The sequence below is a fragment of the Pleurodeles waltl genome, chromosome 4_1 (assembly GCF_031143425.1).
Source record: "Pleurodeles waltl isolate 20211129_DDA chromosome 4_1, aPleWal1.hap1.20221129, whole genome shotgun sequence".
NCBI lineage: Eukaryota > Metazoa > Chordata > Amphibia > Caudata > Salamandridae > Pleurodeles > Pleurodeles waltl.
In genome coordinates this window covers 55,736,674-55,751,673 of record NC_090442.1, presented here as the reverse complement: position 1 = coordinate 55,751,673, position 15,000 = coordinate 55,736,674, and the positions used below count along the sequence as shown (strand labels likewise).

The 15,000-nt window shown below is 52.7% G+C and overlaps 9 non-coding genes across 9 annotated transcripts; 2 read left to right on the top strand and 7 right to left on the bottom strand.

Moving 5' to 3' along the window:
• Window positions 1–1,096: 1,096 nt before the first annotated feature.
• TRNAW-CCA (transfer RNA tryptophan (anticodon CCA)) lies at window positions 1,097–1,168 on the bottom strand. Its single transcript has one exon. It is a non-coding gene; the product is annotated as a tRNA-Trp (tRNA).
• A 253-nt stretch (window positions 1,169–1,421) lies between these two features.
• TRNAN-GUU (transfer RNA asparagine (anticodon GUU)) lies at window positions 1,422–1,495 on the bottom strand. Its single transcript has one exon. It is a non-coding gene; the product is annotated as a tRNA-Asn (tRNA).
• A 1,690-nt stretch (window positions 1,496–3,185) lies between these two features.
• TRNAG-GCC (transfer RNA glycine (anticodon GCC)) lies at window positions 3,186–3,256 on the top strand. Its single transcript has one exon. It is a non-coding gene; the product is annotated as a tRNA-Gly (tRNA).
• Window positions 3,257–7,802: 4,546 nt separating this feature from the next.
• Window positions 7,803–7,874, bottom strand: TRNAW-CCA (transfer RNA tryptophan (anticodon CCA)). The gene has a single exon. It is a non-coding gene; the product is annotated as a tRNA-Trp (tRNA).
• Window positions 7,875–8,127: 253 nt separating this feature from the next.
• TRNAN-GUU (transfer RNA asparagine (anticodon GUU)) lies at window positions 8,128–8,201 on the bottom strand. Its single transcript has one exon. It is a non-coding gene; the product is annotated as a tRNA-Asn (tRNA).
• Window positions 8,202–9,891: 1,690 nt separating this feature from the next.
• TRNAG-GCC (transfer RNA glycine (anticodon GCC)) lies at window positions 9,892–9,962 on the top strand. Its single transcript has one exon. It is a non-coding gene; the product is annotated as a tRNA-Gly (tRNA).
• A 71-nt stretch (window positions 9,963–10,033) lies between these two features.
• TRNAW-CCA (transfer RNA tryptophan (anticodon CCA)) lies at window positions 10,034–10,105 on the bottom strand. Its single transcript has one exon. It is a non-coding gene; the product is annotated as a tRNA-Trp (tRNA).
• A 4,403-nt stretch (window positions 10,106–14,508) lies between these two features.
• On the bottom strand, window positions 14,509–14,580 carry TRNAW-CCA (transfer RNA tryptophan (anticodon CCA)). Its single transcript has one exon. It is a non-coding gene; the product is annotated as a tRNA-Trp (tRNA).
• Window positions 14,581–14,833: 253 nt separating this feature from the next.
• TRNAN-GUU (transfer RNA asparagine (anticodon GUU)) lies at window positions 14,834–14,907 on the bottom strand. The gene has a single exon. It is a non-coding gene; the product is annotated as a tRNA-Asn (tRNA).
• Between the last annotated feature and the right edge of the window lie 93 nt (window positions 14,908–15,000).

Sequence of the window (15,000 nt, the reverse complement as noted above, 5' to 3'; positions counted from 1 at the left end):
CTTAGCATAGTTTCCTGCCACTGTCTTGTTGTGCTGCCAGCCTGTGAGACACGTGTCTTGCCCATCTCAGCTCCACTGTGGCATGTTAGATATGTCTTTGAGCAGAGTCCCGGTCCCAGAGCTGCTGCCTTCTCTGCACTCTGGCTTGTAAGACTGCAGGCAAAGGCCCTCCCTGGCCCCTCAGCCAGATAGATACATTTACCTGCAGGGCTCAGCTTTGGTGAAAGATATTGGCGAGAGAGAGGAAAGGGGACGGACCGTGGTGCACCCCCTATTTTGCATAGAACCACAGCCTCCTGGGAGGGCAGAGACATGAGGGTTCTCAGGGAAAGCCCTCCCAGGAGTGTTGAAGGGCAGGACGTGAAACACAGCAATCCCGGAATGGCCTGGTCTAAGATGCCTGTGCAATAGGCCTGGCCCTAGGCTTCCGGGGCTCTTCCTCGGCAGAGGCCCCAGTGGTATGAGCCCGACCAGGGCTGTGCCCGACCAGGGCTGTAGGGCGCGTTGGGAGCGCGTTAGGGACGCGAAAGAGGGCGCAGGGCGCAGAACTCTGCCCGTTTCTCCCCAGGATTTTGGGGAGGACAGGGAATCTGGCCAGGTCAGTGACTAGGCTTTCCCAGAAGGAAAGTCCAGTGACAGTGGCATGTTGTGAAACACAAGATTGCTGGTGGTCTGGAGGGTGCTTTCTGTCAGCCACTTCTCCCGGGAGCAGCCAGAGAGCAGGCTGATGTCGTGCTCTGTCAAGCACAACACTGGCCCCAAACCACTGTCCTTAGCAAAAGCAGAAACATTCATAGTTTCAGTCTCCTGCATCTGATTCCTGCCATCAGCATGTGAACGTTTGGCAGTCCAAGGCTTGCCATGCAAACTTTGTTCATAGGTGTCCCATGCGAATGCATGGGCCTCATCACTACTGTCTACGGCAGGGCTCTCTGCTCAGCCTATGTAAGTGAAGCATTGGTGGTTCAGTGGTAGAATTCTTGCCTGCCACGCGGGATGCCCGGGTTCGATTCCCAGCCAATGCAAAGCGCCCTTCTTTTGGCTTTGCTTTAGAAGTCTGAGATATAGACTTGGTGGGGAAAAAAATGTCAAAGAGTGACCCCGACGTGATTTGAACACGCAACCTTCTGATCTGGAGTCAGACGCGCTACCGTTGCGCCACGAGGTCCCTGTGCATGCAGTTCTCAGCCCCGGATCAAGAAATGCTTCTGTGCCTTTTATTGGCCCTCAGTACGCCTGTGGTTAAAGTAGAAGGCTTGGTGTCCCGTTTCCAGTCCTATTGGTGGAAATGACTAGAGGTGAAGAGATGAGAGAAGATAGAAATGTTGAGATAGAGCATGTCACGCAGGCAAAGCGAGAGCTCTAAGAGCAAAGCCAGACAGCTGTGGTTTAATTCAGGACTTGATGTAGGCAAAAGCATACGTCCCTGGGTGGGCTTGAACCACCAACCTTTCGGTTAACAGCCGAACGCGCTAACCGATTGCGCCACAGAGACCAACCACCGCAGTGAGCGTGTTGGGACTCAATATATGTTTTTACCTTTGTGCTCCTGCCTGCAGCTCTAAGGTCCTGGCATAAGACAGGTAGGCTTAGACTCCATTGTGACATGTCTTACTTCTCTTAGAAGAAGGTTCTGAGTTGCCAGGCAGCTTATCTTCTGCTGGGCACACTTTCCTTTGCAGGCTTTCAGGTTGTGAATCCAGCACTGCTTAGGTGTCCATGTCAGACATGAGCAGCTCATTGAGCCCCACTGTGTGTTTTTTGTGGAGATACAACTCTCAGACTAGAGGGAGCAGGCGGGAAGTGGGTGAGACTCACACAGGGTGGGTGGGGCAGTTAAAGGATGTTATCTAATAGTGTAATCGAGGAGTTGGGTTTTTTGTGCACTACACTTTAACCAGCGATTCTTTCTAAAAGGAAATCCCAGGGCAGTACCCGCAATGAGTGGCATCCCCACACCCGAGGTTGCATTGTGGTAGCTGTTCCCTGAGCCCATAGCCCCTGTCCCCATGTCGCCCTTTCTCCTCGTGTAACTCACCCCAGGTTCGGTGGCTCTGATACTTGCTGCTTCTGCTGCGCGATCATCCCCATGATCTGGGCCTTTGTACAAAATGTCATGTAAGATGACTTTATTCAGCACGGCGTTTGTCATTTGCTTGGTTGTCCTGTCACTGTTGGATGTTTTCTTGCGCAGACTACTGTCTAATGGTGGGAAGGCCACGAGACACGTGACTTTTCTCTTTCCTTGTTAGCATAGTTTCCTGCCACTGTCTTGGTGTGCTGCCAGCCTGTGAGACACGTGTCTTGCCCATCTCAGCTCCACTGTGGCATGTTAGATATGTCTTTGAGCAGAGTCCCGGTCCCAGAGCTGCTGCCTTCTCTGCACTCTGGCTTGTAAGACTGCAGGCAAAGGCCCTCCCTGGCCCCTCAGCCAGATAGATACATTTACCTGCAGGGCTCAGCTTTGGTGAAAGATATTGGCGAGAGAGAGGAAAGGGGACGGCCCGTGGTGCACCCCCTATTTTGCATAGAACCACAGCCTCCTGGGAGGGCAGAGACATGAGGGTTCTCAGGGAAAGCCCTCCCAGGAGTGTTGAAGGGCAGGACGTGAAACACAGCAATCCCGGAATGGCCTGGTCTAAGATGCCTGTGCAATAGGCCTAGCCCTAGGCTTCCGGGGCTCTTCCTCGGCAGAGGCCCCAGTGGTATGAGCCCGACCAGGGCTGTAGGGCGCGTTGGGAGCGCGTTAGGGACACGAAAGAGGGCGCAGGGCGCAGAACTCTGCCCGTTTCTCCCCAGGATTTTGGGGAGGACAGGGAATCTGGCCAGGTCAGTGACTAGGCTTTCCCAGAAGGAAAGTCCAGTGACAGTGGCATGTTGTGAAACACAAGATTGCTGGTGGTCTGGAGGGTGCTTTCTGTCAGCCACTTCTCCCGGGAGCAGCCGGAGAGCAGGCTGATGTCGTGCTCTGTCAAGCACAACACTGGCCCCAAACCACTGTCCTTAGCAAAAGCAGAAACATTCATAGTTTCAGTCTCCTGCATCTGATTCCTGCCATCAGCATGTGAACGTTTGGCAGTCCAAGGCTTGCCATGCAAACTTTGTTCATAGGTGTCCCATGCGAATGCATGGGCCTCATCACTACTGTCTACGGCAGGGCTCTCTGCTCAGCCTATGTAAGTGAAGCATTGGTGGTTCAGTGGTAGAATTCTCGCCTGCCACGCGGGAGGCCCGGGTTCGATTCCCGGCCAATGCAAAGCGCCCTTCTTTTGGCTTTGCTTTAGAAGTCAGAGATATAGACTTGGTGGGGAAAAAAATGTCAAAGAGTGACCCCGACGTGATGTGAACACGCAACCTTCTGATCTGGAGTCAGACGCGCTACCGTTGCGCCACGAGGTCCCTGTGCATGCAGTTCTCAGCCCCGGATCAAGAAATGCTTCTGTGCCTTTTATTGGCCCTCAGTACGCCTGTGGTTAAAGTAGAAGGCTTGGTGTCCCGTTTCCAGTCCTATTGGTGGAAATGACTAGAGGTGAAGAGATGAGAGAAGATAGAAATGTTGAGATAGAGCATGTCACGCAGGCAAAGCGAGAGCTCTAAGAGCAAAGCCAGACAGCTGTGTTTTAATTCAGGACTTGATGTAGGCAAAAGCATACGTCCCTGGGTGGGCTTGAACCACCAACTTTTCGGTTAACAGCCGAACGCGCTAACCGATTGCGCCACAGAGACCAACCACCGCAGTGAGTGTGTTGGGACTCAATATATGTTTTTACCTTTGTGCTCCTGCCTGCAGCTCTAAGGTCCTGGCATAAGACAGGTAGGCTTAGACTCCATTGTGACATGTCTTACTTCTCTTAGAAGAAGGTTCTGAGTTGCCAGGCAGCTTATCTTCTGCCGGGCACACTTTCCTTTGCAGGCTTTCAGGTTGTGAATCCAGCACTGCTTAGGTGTCCATGTCAGACATGAGCAGCTCATTGAGCCCCACTGTGTGTTTTTTGTGGAGATACAACTCTCAGACTAGAGGGAGCAGGCAGGAAGTGGGTGAGACTCACACAGGGTGGGTGGGGCAGTTAAAGGATGTTATCTAATAGTGTAATCGAGGAGTTGGGTTTTTTGTGCACTACACTTTAACCAGCGATTCTTTCTAAAAGGAAATCCCAGGGCAGTACCCGCAATGAGTGGCATCCCCACACCCGAGGTTGCATTGTGGTAGCTGTTCCCTGAGCCCCTAGCCCCTGTCCCCATGTCGCCCTTTCTCCTCGTGTAACTCACCTCAGGTTCGGTGGCTCTGATACTTGCTGCTTCTGCGCGATCATCCCCATGATCTGGGCCTTTGTACGAAATGTCATGTAAGATGACTTTATTCAGCACAGCGTTTGTCATTTGCTTGGTTGTCCTGTCACTGTTGGATGTTTTCTTGCGCAGACTACTGTCTAATGGTGGGAAGGCCACGAGACACGTGACTTTTCTCTTTCCTTGTTAGCATAGTTTCCTGCCACTGTCTTGTTGTGCTGCCTGCCTGTGAGACACGTGTCTTGCCCATCTCAGCTCCACTGTGGCATGTTAGATATGTCTTTGAGCAGAGTCCCGGTCCCAGAGCTGCTGCCTTCTCTGCACTCTGGCTTGTAAGACTGCAGGCAAAGGCCCTCCCTGGACCCTCAGCCAGATAGATACATTTACCTGCAGGGCTCAGCTTTGGTGAAAGATATTGGCGAGAGAGAGGAAAGGGGACGGTCCGTGGTGCACCCCCTATTTTGCATAGAACCACAGCCTCCTGGGAGGGCAGAGACATGAGGGTTCTCAGGGAAAGCCCTCCCAGGAGTGTTGAAGGGCAGGACGTGAAACACAGCAATCCCGGAATGGCCTGGTCTAAGATGCCTGTGCAATAGGCCTGGCCCTAGGCTTCCGGGGCTCTTCCTCGGCAGAGGCCCCAGTGGTATGAGCCCGACCAGGGCTGTAGGGCGCGTTGGGAGCGCGCTAGGGACGCGAAAGAGGGCGCAGGGCGCAGAACTCTGCCCGTTTCTCCCCAGGATTTTGGGGAGGACAGGGAATCTGGCCAGGTCAGTGACTAGGCTTTCCCAGAAGGAAAGTCCAGTGACAGTGGCATGTTGTGAAACACAAGATTGCTGGTGGTCTGGAGGGTGCTTTCTGTCAGCCACTTCTCCCGGGAGCAGCCAGAGAGCAGGCTGATGTCGTGCTCTGTCAAGCACAACACTGGCCCCAAACCACTGTCCTTAGCAAAAGCAGAAACATTCATAGTTTCAGACTCCTGCATCTGATTCCTGCCATCAGCATGTGAACGTTTGGCAGTCCAAGGCTTGCCATGCAAACTTTGTTCATAGGTGTCCCATGCGAATGCATGGGCCTCATCACTACTGTCTACGGCAGGGCTCTCTGCTCAGCCTATGTAAGTGAAGCATTGGTGGTTCAGTGGTAGAATTCTCGCCTGCCACACGGGAGGCCCGGGTTCGATTCCCGGCCAATGCAAAGCGCCCTTCTTTTGGCTTTGCTTTAGAAGTCAGAGATATAGACTTGGTGGGGAAAAAAATGTCAAAGAGTGATCCCGACGTGATTCGAACACGCAACCTTCTGATCTGGAGTCAGACGCGCTACCGTTGCGCCACGAGGTCCCTGTGCATGCAGTTCTCAGCCCCGGATCAAGAAATGCTTCTGTGCCTTTTATTGGCCCTCAGTACGCCTGTGGTTAAAGTAGAAGGCTTGGTGTCCCGTTTCCAGTCCTATTGGTGGAAATGACTAGAGGTGAAGAGATGAGAGAAGATAGAAATGTTGAGATAGAGCATGTCACGCAGGCAAAGCGAGAGCTCTAAGAGCAAAGCCAGACAGCTGTGTTTTAATTCAGGACTTGATGTAGGCAAAAGCATATGTCCCTGGGTGGGCTTGAACCACCAACCTTTCGGTTAACAGCCTAACGTGCTAACCGATTGCGCCACAGAGACCAACCACTGCAGTGAGCGTGTTGGGACTCAATATATGTTTTTACCTTTGTGCTCCTGCCTGCAGCTCTAAGGTCCTGGCATAAGACAGGTAGGCTTAGACTCCATTGTGACATGTCTTACCTCTCTTAGAAGAAGGTTCTGAGTTGCCAGGCAGCTTATCTTCTGCCGGGCACACTTTCCTTTGCAGGCTTTCAGGTTGTGAATCCAGCACTGCTTAGGTGTCCATGTCAGACATGAGCAGCTCATTGAGCCCCACTGTGTGTTTTTTGTGGAGATACAACTCTCAGACTAGAGGGAGCAGGCGGGAAGTGGGTGAGACTCACACAGGGTGGGTGGGGCAGTTAAAGGATGTTATCTAATAGTGTAATCGAGGAGTTGGGTTTTTTGTGCACTACACTTTAACCAGCGATTCTTTCTAAAAGGAAATCCCAGGGCAGTACCCGCAATGAGTGGCATCCCCACACCCGAGGTTGCATTGTGGTAGCTGTTCCCTGAGCCCACAGCCCCTGTCCCCATGTCGCCCTTTCTCCTCGTGTAACTCACCCCAGGTTCGGTGGCTCTGATACTTGCTGCTTCTGCTGCGCGATCATCCCCATGATCTGGGCCTTTGTACGAAATGTCATGTAAGATGACTTTATTCAGCACAGCGTTTGTCATTTGCTTGGTTGTCCTGTCACTGTTGGATGTTTTCTTGCGCAGACTACTGTCTAATGGTGGGAAGGCCACGGGACACGTGACTTTTCTCTTTCCTTCTTAGCATAGTTTCCTGCCACTGTCTTGTTGTGCTGCCAGCCTGTGAGACACGTGTCTTGCCCATCTCAGCTCCACTGTGGCATGTTAGATATGTCTTTGAGCAGAGTCCCGGTCCCAGAGCTGCTGCCTTCTCTGCACTCTGGCTTGTAAGACTGCAGGCAAAGGCCCTCCCTGGCCCCTCAGCCAGATAGATACATTTACCTGCAGGGCTCAGCTTTGGTGAAAGATATTGGCGAGAGAGAGGAAAGGGGACGGACCGTGGTGCACCCCCTATTTTGCATAGAACCACAGCCTCCTGGGAGGGCAGAGACATGAGGGTTCTCAGGGAAAGCCCTCCCAGGAGTGTTGAAGGGCAGGACGTGAAACACAGCAATCCCGGAATGGCCTGGTCTAAGATGCCTGTGCAATAGGCCTGGCCCTAGGCTTCCGGGGCTCTTCCTCGGCAGAGGCCCCAGTGGTATGAGCCCGACCAGGGCTGTGCCCGACCAGGGCTGTAGGGCGCGTTGGGAGCGCGTTAGGGATGCGAAAGAGGGCGCAGGGCGCAGAACTCTGCCCGTTTCTCCCCAGGATTTTGGGGAGGACAGGGAATCTGGCCAGGTCAGTGACTAGGCTTTCCCAGAAGGAAAGTCCAGTGACAGTGGCATGTTGTGAAACACAAGATTGCTGGTGGTCTGGAGGGTGCTTTCTGTCAGCCACTTCTCCCGGGAGCAGCCAGAGAGCAGGCTGATGTCGTGCTCTGTCAAGCACAACACTGGCCCCAAACCACTGTCCTTAGCAAAAGCAGAAACATTCATAGTTTCAGTCTCCTGCATCTGATTCCTGCCATCAGCATGTGAACGTTTGGCAGTCCAAGGCTTGCCATGCAAACTTTGTTCATAGGTGTCCCATGCGAATGCATGGGCCTCATCACTACTGTCTACGGCAGGGCTCTCTGCTCAGCCTATGTAAGTGAAGCATTGGTGGTTCAGTGGTAGAATTCTTGCCTGCCACGCGGGAGGCCCGGGTTCGATTCCCAGCCAATGCAAAGCGCCCTTCTTTTGGCTTTGCTTTAGAAGTCAGAGATATAGACTTGGTGGGGAAAAAAATGTCAAAGAGTGACCCCGACGTGATTTGAACACGCAACCTTCTGATCTGGAGTCAGACGCGCTACCGTTGCGCCACGAGGTCCCTGTGCATGCAGTTCTCAGCCCCGGATCAAGAAATGCTTCTGTGCCTTTTATTGGCCCTCAGTACGCCTGTGGTTAAAGTAGAAGGCTTGGTGTCCCGTTTCCAGTCCTATTGGTGGAAATGACTAGAGGTGAAGAGATGAGAGAAGATAGAAATGTTGAGATAGAGCATGTCACGCAGGCAAAGCGAGAGCTCTAAGAGCAAAGCCAGACAGCTGTGTTTTAATTCAGGACTTGATGTAGGCAAAAGCATACGTCCCTGGGTGGGCTTGAACCACCAACCTTTCGGTTAACAGCCGAACGCGCTAACCGATTGCGCCACAGAGACCAACCACCGCAGTGAGCGTGTTGGGACTCAATATATGTTTTTACCTTTGTGCTCCTGCCTGCAGCTCTATGGTCCTGGCATAAGACAGGTAGGCTTAGACTCCATTGTGACATGTCTTACTTCTCTTAGAAGAAGGTTCTGAGTTGCCAGGCAGCTTATCTTCTGCCGGGCACACTTTCCTTTGCAGGCTTTCAGGTTGTGAATCCAGCACTGCTTAGGTGTCCATGTCAGACATGAGCAGCTCATTGAGCCCCACTGTGTGTTTTTTGTGGAGATACAACTCTCAGACTAGAGGGAGCAGGCGGGAAGTGGGTGAGACTCACACAGGGTGGGTGGGGCAGTTAAAGGATGTTATCTAATAGTGTAATCGAGGAGTTGGTTTTTTTGTGCACTACACTTTAACCAGCGATTCTTTCTAAAAGGAAATCCCAGGGCAGTACCCGCAATGAGTGGCATCCCCACACCCGAGGTTGCATTGTGGTAGCTGTTCCCTGAGCCCATAGCCCCTGTCCCCATGTCGCCCTTTCTCCTCGTGTAACTCACCCCAGGTTCGGTGGCTCTGATACTTGCTGCTTCTGCTGCGCGATCATCCCCATGATCTGGGCCTTTGTACAAAATGTCATGTAAGATGACTTTATTCAGCACGGCGTTTGTCATTTGCTTGGTTGTCCTGTCACTGTTGGATGTTTTCTTGCGCAGACTACTGTCTAATGGTGGGAAGGCCACGAGACACGTGACTTTTCTCTTTCCTTGTTAGCATAGTTTCCTGCCACTGTCTTGGTGTGCTGCCAGCCTGTGAGACACGTGTCTTGCCCATCTCAGCTCCACTGTGGCATGTTAGATATGTCTTTGAGCAGAGTCCCAGTCCCAGAGCTGCTGCCTTCTCTGCACTCTGGCTTGTAAGACTGCAGGCAAAGGCCCTCCCTGGCCCCTCAGCCAGATAGATACATTTACCTGCAGGGCTCAGCTTTGGTGAAAGATATTGGCGAGAGAGAGGAAAGGGGACGGCCCGTGGTGCACCCCCTATTTTGCATAGAACCACAGCCTCCTGGGAGGGCAGAGACATGAGGGTTCTCAGGGAAAGCCCTCCCAGGAGTGTTGAAGGGCAGGACGTGAAACACAGCAATCCCGGAATGGCCTGGTCTAAGATGCCTGTGCAATAGGCCTAGCCCTAGGCTTCCGGGGCTCTTCCTCGGCAGAGGCCCCAGTGGTATGAGCCCGACCAGGGCTGTAGGGCGCGTTGGGAGCGCGTTAGGGACACGAAAGAGGGCGCAGGGCGCAGAACTCTGCCCGTTTCTCCCCAGGATTTTGGGGAGGACAGGGAATCTGGCCAGGTCAGTGACTAGGCTTTCCCAGAAGGAAAGTCCAGTGACAGTGGCATGTTGTGAAACACAAGATTGCTGGTGGTCTGGAGGGTGCTTTCTGTCAGCCACTTCTCCCGGGAGCAGCCGGAGAGCAGGCTGATGTCGTGCTCTGTCAAGCACAACACTGGCCCCAAACCACTGTCCTTAGCAAAAGCAGAAACATTCATAGTTTCAGTCTCCTGCATCTGATTCCTGCCATCAGCATGTGAACGTTTGGCAGTCCAAGGCTTGCCATGCAAACTTTGTTCATAGGTGTCCCATGCGAATGCATGGGCCTCATCACTACTGTCTACGGCAGGGCTCTCTGCTCAGCCTATGTAAGTGAAGCATTGGTGGTTCAGTGGTAGAATTCTCGCCTGCCACGCGGGAGGCCCGGGTTCGATTCCCGGCCAATGCAAAGCGCCCTTCTTTTGGCTTTGCTTTAGAAGTCAGAGATATAGACTTGGTGGGGAAAAAAATGTCAAAGAGTGACCCCGACGTGATTTGAACACGCAACCTTCTGATCTGGAGTCAGACGCGCTACCGTTGCGCCACGAGGTCCCTGTGCATGCAGTTCTCAGCCCCGGATCAAGAAATGCTTCTGTGCCTTTTATTGGCCCTCAGTACGCCTGTGGTTAAAGTAGAAGGCTTGGTGTCCCGTTTCCAGTCCTATTGGTGGAAATGACTAGAGGTGAAGAGATGAGAGAAGATAGAAATGTTGAGATAGAGCATGTCACGCAGGCAAAGCGAGAGCTCTAAGAGCAAAGCCAGACAGCTGTGTTTTAATTCAGGACTTGATGTAGGCAAAAGCATACGTCCCTGGGTGGGCTTGAACCACCAACTTTTCGGTTAACAGCCGAACGCGCTAACCGATTGCGCCACAGAGACCAACCACCGCAGTGAGTGTGTTGGGACTCAATATATGTTTTTACCTTTGTGCTCCTGCCTGCAGCTCTAAGGTCCTGGCATAAGACAGGTAGGCTTAGACTCCATTGTGACATGTCTTACTTCTCTTAGAAGAAGGTTCTGAGTTGCCAGGCAGCTTATCTTCTGCCGGGCACACTTTCCTTTGCAGGCTTTCAGGTTGTGAATCCAGCACTGCTTAGGTGTCCATGTCAGACATGAGCAGCTCATTGAGCCCCACTGTGTGTTTTTTGTGGAGATACAACTCTCATACTAGAGGGAGCAGGCAGGAAGTGGGTGAGACTCACACAGGGTGGGTGGGGCAGTTAAAGGATGTTATCTAATAGTGTAATCGAGGAGTTGGGTTTTTTGTGCACTACACTTTAACCAGCGATTCTTTCTAAAAGGAAATCCCAGGGCAGTACCCGCAATGAGTGGCATCCCCACACCCGAGGTTGCATTGTGGTAGCTGTTCCCTGAGCCCCTAGCCCCTGTCCCCATGTCGCCCTTTCTCCTCGTGTAACTCACCTCAGGTTCGGTGGCTCTGATACTTGCTGCTTCTGCGCGATCATCCCCATGATCTGGGCCTTTGTACGAAATGTCATGTAAGATGACTTTATTCAGCACAGCGTTTGTCATTTGCTTGGTTGTCCTGTCACTGTTGGATGTTTTCTTGCGCAGACTACTGTCTAATGGTGGGAAGGCCACGAGACACGTGACTTTTCTCTTTCCTTGTTAGCATAGTTTCCTGCCACTGTCTTGTTGTGCTGCCTGCCTGTGAGACACGTGTCTTGCCCATCTCAGCTCCACTGTGGCATGTTAGATATGTCTTTGAGCAGAGTCCCGGTCCCAGAGCTGCTGCCTTCTCTGCACTCTGGCTTGTAAGACTGCAGGCAAAGGCCCTCCCTGGACCCTCAGCCAGATAGATACATTTACCTGCAGGGCTCAGCTTTGGTGAAAGATATTGGCGAGAGAGAGGAAAGGGGACGGCCCGTGGTGCACCCCCTATTTTGCATAGAACCACAGCCTCCTGGGAGGGCAGAGACATGAGGGTTCTCAGGGAAAGCCCTCCCAGGAGTGTTGAAGGGCAGGACGTGAAACACAGCAATCCCGGAATGGCCTGGTCTAAGATGCCTGTGCAATAGGCCTGGCCCTAGGCTTCCGGGGCTCTTCCTCGGCAGAGGCCCCAGTGGTATGAGCCCGACCAGGGCTGTAGGGCGCGTTGGGAGCGCGTTAGGGACGCGAAAGAGGGCGCAGGGCGCAGAACTCTGCCCGTTTCTCCCCAGGATTTTGGGGAGGACAGGGAATCTGGCCAGGTCAGTGACTAGGCTTTCCCAGAAGGAAAGTCCAGTGACAGTGGCATGTTGTGAAACACAAGATTGCTGGTGGTCTGGAGGGTGCTTTATGTCAGCCACTTCTCCCGGGAGCAGCCAGAGAGCAGGCTGATGTCGTGCTCTGTCAAGCACAACACTGGCCCCAAACCACTGTCCTTAGCAAAAGCAGAAACATTCATAGTTTCAGACTCCTGCATCTGATTCCTGCCATCAGCATGTGAACGTTTGGCAGTCCAAGGCTTGCCATGCAAACTTTGTTCATAGGTGTCCCATGCGAATGCATGGGCCTCATCACTACTGTCTACGGCAGGGCTCTCTGCTCAGCCTATGTAAGTGAAGCATTGGTGGTTCAGTGGTAGAATTCTCGCCTGCCACACGGGAGGCCCGGGTTCGATTCCCGGCCAATGCAAAGCGCCCTTCTTTTGGCTTTGCTTTAGAAGTCAGAGATATAGACTTGGTGGGGAAAAAAATGTCAAAGAGTGATCCCGACGTGATTCGAACACGCAACCTTCTGATCTGGAGTCAGACGCGCTACCGTTGCGCCACGAGGTCCCTGTGCATGCAGTTCTCAGCCCCGGATCAAGAAATGCTTCTGTGCCTTTTATTGGCCCTCAGTACGCCTGTGGTTAAAGTAGAAGGCTTGGTGTCCCGTTTCCAGTCCTATTGGTGGAAATGACTAGAGGTGAAGAGATGAGAGAAGATAGAAATGTTGAGATAGAGCATGTCACGCAGGCAAAGCGAGAGCTCTAAGAGCAAAGCCAGACAGCTGTGTTTTAATTCAGGACTTGATGTAGGCAAAAGCATATGTCCCTGGGTGGGCTTGAACCACCAACCTTTCGGTTAACAGCCGAACGTGCTAACCGATTGCGCCACAGAGACCAACCACTGCAGTGAGCGTGTTGGGACTCAATATATGTTTTTACCTTTGTGCTCCTGCCTGCAGCTCTAAGGTCCTGGCATAAGACAGGTAGGCTTAGACTCCATTGTGACATGTCTTACTTCTCTTAGAAGAAGGTTCTGAGTTGCCAGGCAGCTTATCTTCTGCCGGGCACACTTTCCTTTGCAGGCTTTCAGGTTGTGAATCCAGCACTGCTTAGGTGTCCATGTCAGACATGAGCAGCTCATTGAGCCCCACTGTGTGTTTTTTGTGGAGATACAACTCTCAGACTAGAGGGAGCAGGCGGGAAGTGGGTGAGACTCACACAGGGTGGGTGGGGCAGTTAAAGGATGTTATCTAATAGTGTAATCGAGGAGTTGGGTTTTTTGTGCACTACACTTTAACCAGCGATTCTTTCTAAAAGGAAATCCCAGGGCAGTACCCGCAATGAGTGGCATCCCCACACCCGAGGTTGCATTGTGGTAGCTGTTCCCTGAGCCCCTAGCCCCTGTCCCCATGTCGCCCTTTCTCCTCGTGTAACTCACCCCAGGTTCGGTGGCTCTGATACTTGCTGCTTCTGCTGCGCGATCATCCCCATGATCTGGGCCTTTGTACGAAATGTCATGTAAGATGACTTTATTCAGCACAGCGTTTGTCATTTGCTTGGTTGTCCTGTCACTGTTGGATGTTTTCTTGCGCAGACTACTGTCTAATGGTGGGAAGGCCACGGGACACGTGACTTTTCTCTTTCCTTCTTAGCATAGTTTCCTGCCACTGTCTTGTTGTGCTGCCAGCCTGTGAGACACGTGTCTTGCCCATCTCAGCTCCACTGTGGCATGTTAGATATGTCTTTGAGCAGAGTCCCGGTCCCAGAGCTGCTGCCTTCTCTGCACTCTGGCTTGTAAGACTGCAGGCAAAGGCCCTCCCTGGCCCCTCAGCCAGATAGATACATTTACCTGCAGGGCTCAGCTTTGGTGAAAGATATTGGCGAGAGAGAGGAAAGGGGACGGACCGTGGTGCACCCCCTATTTTGCATAGAACCACAGCCTCCTGGGAGGGCAGAGACATGAGGGTTCTCAGGGAAAGCCCTCCCAGGAGTGTTGAAGGGCAGGACGTGAAACACAGCAATCCCGGAATGGCCTGGTCTAAGATGCCTGTGCAATAGGCCTGGCCCTAGGCTTCCGGGGCTCTTCCTCGGCAGAGGCCCCAGTGGTATGAGCCCGACCAGGGCTGTGCCCGACCAGGGCTGTAGGGCGCGTTGGGAGCGCGTTAGGGATGCGAAAGAGGGCGCAGGGCGCAGAACTCTGCCCGTTTCTCCCCAGGATTTTGGGGAGGACAGGGAATCTGGCCAGGTCAGTGACTAGGCTTTCCCAGAAGGAAAGTCCAGTGACAGTGGCATGTTGTGAAACACAAGATTGCTGGTGGTCTGGAGGGTGCTTTCTGTCAGCCACTTCTCCCGGGAGCAGCCAGAGAGCAGGCTGATGTCGTGCTCTGTCAAGCACAACACTGGCCCCAAACCACTGTCCTTAGCAAAAGCAGAAACATTCATAGTTTCAGTCTCCTGCATCTGATTCCTGCCATCAGCATGTGAACGTTTGGCAGTCCAAGGCTTGCCATGCAAACTTTGTTCATAGGTGTCCCATGCGAATGCATGGGCCTCATCACTACTGTCTACGGCAGGGCTCTCTGCTCAGCCTATGTAAGTGAAGCATTGGTGGTTCAGTGGTAGAATTCTTGCCTGCCACGCGGGAGGCCCGGGTTCGATTCCCAGCCAATGCAAAGCGCCCTTCTTTTGGCTTTGCTTTAGAAGTCAGAGATATAGACTTGGTGGGGAAAAAAATGTCAAAGAGTGACCCCGACGTGATTTGAACACGCAACCTTCTGATCTGGAGTCAGACGCGCTACCGTTGCGCCACGAGGTCCCTGTGCATGCAGTTCTCAGCCCCGGATCAAGAAATGCTTCTGTGCCTTTTATTGGCCCTCAGTACGCCTGTGGTTAAAGTAGAAGGCTTGGTGTCCCGTTTCCAGTCCTATTGGTGGAAATGACTAGAGGTGAAGAGATGAGAGAAGATAGAAATGTTGAGATAGAGCATGTCACGCAGGCAAAGCGAGAGCTCTAAGAGCAAAGCCAGACAGCTGTGTTTTAATTCAGGACTTGATGTAGGCAAAAGCATACGTCCCTGGGTGGGCTTGAACCACCAACCTTTCGGTTAACAGCCGAACGCGCTAACCGATTGCGCCACAGAGACCAACCACCGCAGTGAGCGTGTTGGGACTCAATATATGTTTTTACCTTTGTGCTCCTGCCTGCAGCTCTAAGGTCCTGGCATAAGACAGGTAGG